The sequence below is a fragment of the Moschus berezovskii genome, chromosome 14 (genome assembly GCF_049115385.1).
Source record: "Moschus berezovskii isolate FMDL1 chromosome 14, NW_MosBer_1.0, whole genome shotgun sequence".
NCBI lineage: Eukaryota > Metazoa > Chordata > Mammalia > Artiodactyla > Moschidae > Moschus > Moschus berezovskii.
The window spans coordinates 35,022,922-35,028,921 of record NC_142473.1 but is presented as its reverse complement, the minus strand read 5'-3'; positions in this window follow the sequence as shown (position 1 = coordinate 35,028,921).

The following is a 6,000-nucleotide window of genomic DNA, read 5'->3' as shown; positions in this document are numbered from 1 at the left end:
GGGCACAAGGAGAAATAGGGCAGAGGTGGAGCAGGACTGGGGTTTGGGGTGGTTTTGATTTCTTTTTTAAATGGGAAAGAGTTAAAAACCTTCTCAGGACAGATGGGCAGGAGGTGGGAAAGAGGGAGATGCAAGGGGAAGAGAGGGGAGTTCTCCAGAGAAGAAGGGGGAGCCTGGGATTCCAAGCCATGGAGTCGGGGGAGAAGGGACACATCCCCACCATCAGGACAGGCGGGAATCCTGAAGGGCCGGTGTAGAGGCAGCGGGTAGACAGGCTTCTGCTCCTGGAGTGCAGCAGAAGAGGGGGCTGTGAGTGCAGGGTCCCTTCACCCCACCCCCTATCCCTGGGAGTCCACACATTCTCCCAGCAGGAGACACAAGGCAGGAGCCGGGACCCAGACGGTGAGACCACCATCTCCAGGCCTTCAGACGCCACCCCAGGAAAGTTCCAGCCTAAAGTAGCTGGTGATCTGCCTTCTCTCCCTAGCTTCACAGGAAGCCCCCTGAGGTCTGGACTTTCTCCCAAGGATCAGACAGGCCTGTGCCATCCACGTTACTTTGGCACTCTTCCCATTCACTGTCCATTTTTTCTGGGTCTCCATATGGGACAGCTACAGGATCTGTCCATCAGGATCTCTACAGGAAAACAGTCAGCCTGACTCAGAGGTCCTTTGACGAAGGAGTGCTTATTTACAGAGGTGCTAGTGGCCTATGGTCTTTCCAGTAGTCATGTGTGGATGTGAGAGTTGGACCATAAAGAAGGCTGAGTGCCGAAGAATTGCTGCTTTCAAACTGTGGTGCTGGAGAAGACTCTTGAGAGTCCTTTGGACAACAAGGAGATCAGACCAGTCAGTCCTAAAGGAAATCAATCCTGAATATTCATTGGAAGGACTGATGCTGAAGCTGAAGCTCCAAAACTTTGGCTACCTGATGAGAACAGCTGACTCGTTGGAAAAAAACCCTAATGCTGGGAAAGATTGAGGGCAGAAGGAGAAGAGGGTGACAGAGGCTAGATGGTTGGATGGCATCATCAATTCAATGGACATGAACTTGGGCAAACCCTGGGAGATAGTGAGGGACAGGGAGGCCTGGCGTGCTGCAGTCTATGAGATTGCAAAGAGTTGGACATGATTTGGTGACTGAATAACATCGGGGTTAAGGGACCCCGAGAAGCTAAGGCTGAAGAGGACCAAGGAGGAATGGTGGTCCAGGAGCCCAAGGAGGTCTGGAGCCTTGGGGGTAGAAAGCCAGGGGCCAGAGCTATGGTACCGAGGAAGCCAGGGGCAGGGAATCCAGGTCTCAAATCTCTCATCCTGCCCTATGACCTCTGGCGCTTCTCCTGGCTGAGCCACAGGTGAGGGAACCTAGGTTAGGCTGAGCCAGAGGTTGGAGTCCTGGGACACAAAGCAGGGCAGAGGGAGGTGGAGAATGCAGGGGCCCAGGAACAAACAGGGAACCAGCACAGCCAGTCTCCTCTCTATGGACACTTGTTCATATAGGAGAATAAACTTGTAGAATACTCTGATGCTTCTCATAGTCAAAATACCAACACTTGGTGATGATATAAAGTGATAGCAGATGTGGTGGTGAATTTTCTGTGTCAGTTTGGCTAGACTACGTTGCTTGGTGTAATAGTAGAGTAGGTGTTGCTGTGAAGGTATTTTGTAGAAATGATTAATGTCTATTGTATAGTCAGTTGCCTTTCAGTAAAGTAGGCGATCCTTGATAATGTGGGTGGGCCTCATCCAATCAGTTGAAAGCCTTAAGAGCAAAGACAGGTTTCCTGGAGAAGGAATTCTGCCTCAAGACTCAACATGGAAATTGAGTGAGTTTCCAGCTGCAGACCTGCCCTACAGATTTCAGACTCAAGGCTGCCACCTCAACTTTTGCCTAATCTGCCAGCTGCCAGGATTTGACTGGCTAGATCCCCAATCTCATGAGCTAAAACCAATTAGTGTGTGTGTTTGACCCTTGAACAAGATGGGTTTGAAGAGCCTGAGTACAGTTGTCTAGGGATTTTTTCAATGGTAAATTCTGTAGTGCCACACGATCCACAGCTGAATGTGAAGATGCAGAGCTGCGGATACGAAGGATCCATGGGTGTGGAGGGCCAGCTATAAATCATACTCAGATTTAAAAAAAATATTTATCTATCTATTTATTTGACTGCATCAGGTATTAGTTTCAGCATGAGGGATCTTTGGTGGTGGCATGTGGGCTTAGATGCCCTGTGGCGTGTGGAATCTTACTCCCCGACCAAGGATTGAACCTGTGTTCCCTGCATTGCAAGGTGGATTCCTAACTACTAGACCACCAGGGAAGTCCCCCATACTTAGATTTCTGATTCTGTAAAGGGTCACTCTCCTAGCCCTTGCCTTGTTCAAGGATTAACTGTATATTTGTTGTTATTCAGGCGCTCAGTCATATCCGACTCTTTGCAACCCCATGGACTACAGCACGCCAGGCTTCCCTGTCCATCACCATCTTCAGGAGTTTGCTCAAACTTGTGTCCATTGAGTCGGTGAAGCCAACCAATCATCTCTTCCTCTGTCGTCCCCTTCTCCTCCTGCCTTCAATCTTTCCCAGCAACAGGGTCTTTTCCAATGAGTCAGTTCTTCACATCAGGTGGCCAAAGTACTGGAGCTTCAGCATCAGTCCTTCCAATGAATATTCAGGACTGATTTCCTTTAGGATTGACTGGTTTGATTTTCTTGCTGTCCAAGGCACTCTCAAGAGTCCTCTCCAAAACCACAGTTCAAAGAAATAAATTCTTTCGTGCTCAGCCTCTTTTTAATGTCCAGCTGTCACATCCATACACGACTACTGGAAAAACCATAGCTTTGACTAGACGGACCTTTGTTGGCAAAGTGATGTCTCTGCTTTTTAATAGGCTGTCTAGGTGTGTCATAGCTTTTCTTCCAAGGAATAAGTGTCTTTTAATTTCATGGGTGCAGTCACCATCCACAGTGATTTTGGAGCCCAATAAAATAAAATAAAGTCTGTCCCTGTTTCCATTATTTCCCCACATATTTGCCATGAAATGATGGGGCCAGATGCCATGATCTTAGTTTTTTGAATGTTGAATTTTAAGCCAACTTTTTCACTCTCCTCTTTCACTTTCATCAAGAGGCTTTTTAGTTCCTCTTCACTTTTTGCCATTAGGATGTTGTCATCTGCATATCTGAGGTTATTGATATTTCTCCTGGCAATCTTGATTCCAGCTTGTGCTTCATCCAGCCCAGGATTTCACATGATGTACTCTGAATATAAGTTAAATAAGCGGGGTGACAAATACAGCTTTGACATACTCATTTCCCAATTTGGAACCAGTCCATTGTTCCTTATCTATAACTGTTGCTGCTTGACCTGCATACAGGTTTCTCAGGAGGCAGGTAAGATGGTCTGATATTCCCATCTCTAAGATTTTTCCACAGTTTGTTGTGATCCACACAGTTAAAGGCTTTAGTGTAGTCAATGAAACAGAAATAGATGTTTTTCTGGAATTCTCTTGCTTTTTCTATGATCCAGTGGATGTTGGCAATTCTATCTCTGGTTCCTCTGCCTTTTCTCAATACAGCTTGTACATCTGGAAGTTCTCGGTTCACATACTACTGAAGCTTGGCTTGAAGGATTTTAAGCATTACCTTCCTAGCATGTGAAATGAGTTCAGTTGTGTGTGTGTGTATATATCAACTGTATATATATGTGTGTGTGTGTTTATATATTTACCTATATATGTATATGTTTCTGCATGTATACATACATATAATCTGTTCTCTTTCTCTGAAGAACCCTGACTGATCCAGCAGCAATGTGGGGAAATGGGGCCTTTCACACACTGCTAGTGGAAATGTAGAATAAACTGGAACAGCGCCATCTGGAGGTAATTGCGCAGTATCTACCGAATACTGGCCATAGGAACCAGTCACAGGAAGCAATTCAATTGCCCAGCTTCTCTGGTGGCTCAGAGGGAAAAAGAATCTCCTTGCAATGCAGGAGACCCGGGTTCGATCCCTGGGTCGAGAAAGTCCCCTGGAGAAGGGCATAGAGACCCACTGCAGTATCCTTGCATGGAGAATTCCGTGGACAGGAGAGCCTGGCAGGCTACAGTCCATGGGGTTTCAGAACAGTCAGACACAACTTAGCAACTCAGTAACAAGTCAAACGGCCAACAATTTACATTAGGATGCCCGGCAGCCACTACATGGTGAATGCCAGTGTTTGGGAAGATGCCCTAGAGAGGCCCTCTGTGTTAGTGAGCAGTGGAACTGGGGTCTTGGAAGGTGGTGAAATCATCCAGAGATGGGACTGGGCCAGTACCCACATTCCTCATATGCATTGTTAGCCTCAAGCTTTGCTTCTGGGGAGCAGTCCCGGCCCCACTTTTGGCCAGATTCCTCTGTGGCTCCACCCACCCTATCCAGGTGCCTTGAAGACCCTGGGCAGAGGAAAAGGCTTGGGGAAGAACACCTCCCCTGCTTGTCCCCCGGCAGGACTGAATCTGGTCCTTGAAAACAGGTACAAAAAGAGGCATGTCCACTTGAAAAGGATATCTCCCCACCCCTCAACCCCTAACTTGACCATGGCCAAGCAAACCTGGCCCCCTGCACAACTCTCTGACCAGCACAGTTTAAGGGGCAGCAGCAGACTGTTCTGGGGGTGCTGGGGAGCAGAATAATGGGGCAGCCCAGAGGCCCCTTACCCTCTGCAAGGTCTGTGGGGAAGGCTCCTCCCTCTAAGGAGTTGTGACCCCTGGAACTTGCCCAACCCTGAAACACTCCAGTCTCTTTCCTGTGCTCACATGGTCCCCTCTACGTTGCCAAATCCTGACCAGCCTGCGGTCTCAACCTCTTCCCATCCCATCCCAGGAAACCTTCCCCAATCAACTCTGCCATGCACATCCCTCCTCCTTGGAAGTCCTCAGTATCTGGCCCAGAACTTCACATGAAAGCCTCTTTATACTTGGAGATACTCGAAGTGAAGAGGCCTTCAAGATCCTTGGCTGGGACTTGCCTGGTGGCCCAGTGGCTATGACTTCACGCTCCCAATGCAAGGGACCCCAGTTTGATCCCTCATCAGGGAACTAGATCCCACGTGCTGCAACTAAGAATTCACATGCTGCAACTAAAAAAAAAAAAAATCCTGCATACCACAAGTAAGACCCAGCACAGCCAAAATATGTAATAAATATTTTTTTTAAAAGTAAATGACTTTTAAAAAGATGCCTGGCTTAGTTGTCTTGGGTTTATAAATGAGGAAATAGCTGCTCTTCTCATGAACAGTAAAAATATTAATGGCAGCTAGCACAGTGAGCATTCTCTCTGTGAAGGGCACTTAACACATATAGATTCACTGGAGTCTCACAATTAAGCCCATTTTGTAGCTGAGAGAGCTGAGGTACAGAGAGGGAAAGTAACAAATCAAGACTGCACAGCAAATAAGAATCATGGCCAGCAGTAGGCCCATGAAAAGATGTTCAACCTCGCTAACAGTGAGAGAACTGCAAATCAAAACTACCATGAGGTATCACCTCACTCCAGTCAGAATCAGTTCAGTTCAGTTCAGTTGCTCAGTCGTGTCTGACTCTTTGCGACCCCATGGACTGCAGCACACCAGGCTTCCTGTCCACTGTCAACTCCCGTTGTTTACTCAAACCCATGTCCATTGAGTCGGTGATGCCATCCAGCCATCTCTTCCTCTGTCGTCCCCTTCTCCTGCCTTCAATCTTTCCTAGCATCAGGGTCTTTTCCAGTGAGTCAGTTCTTCGCATCAGGTGGCCAAAGTAAGGGAATTTCAGCTTCAGCATCAGTCCTTCCAATGAATGTTCAGGACTGATTTCCTTTAGGATAGGCTGGTTGGATCTCCTTGCAGTCCAAGGGACTCTCAAGAGTCTTCTCCAACACCACAGTTCAAAAGCATCAATTCTTTGAGCTCAGCTTTATAGTCCAACTCTCACATCCATATATGATCACGGGAAAAAACCATAGATCTGACTAGATG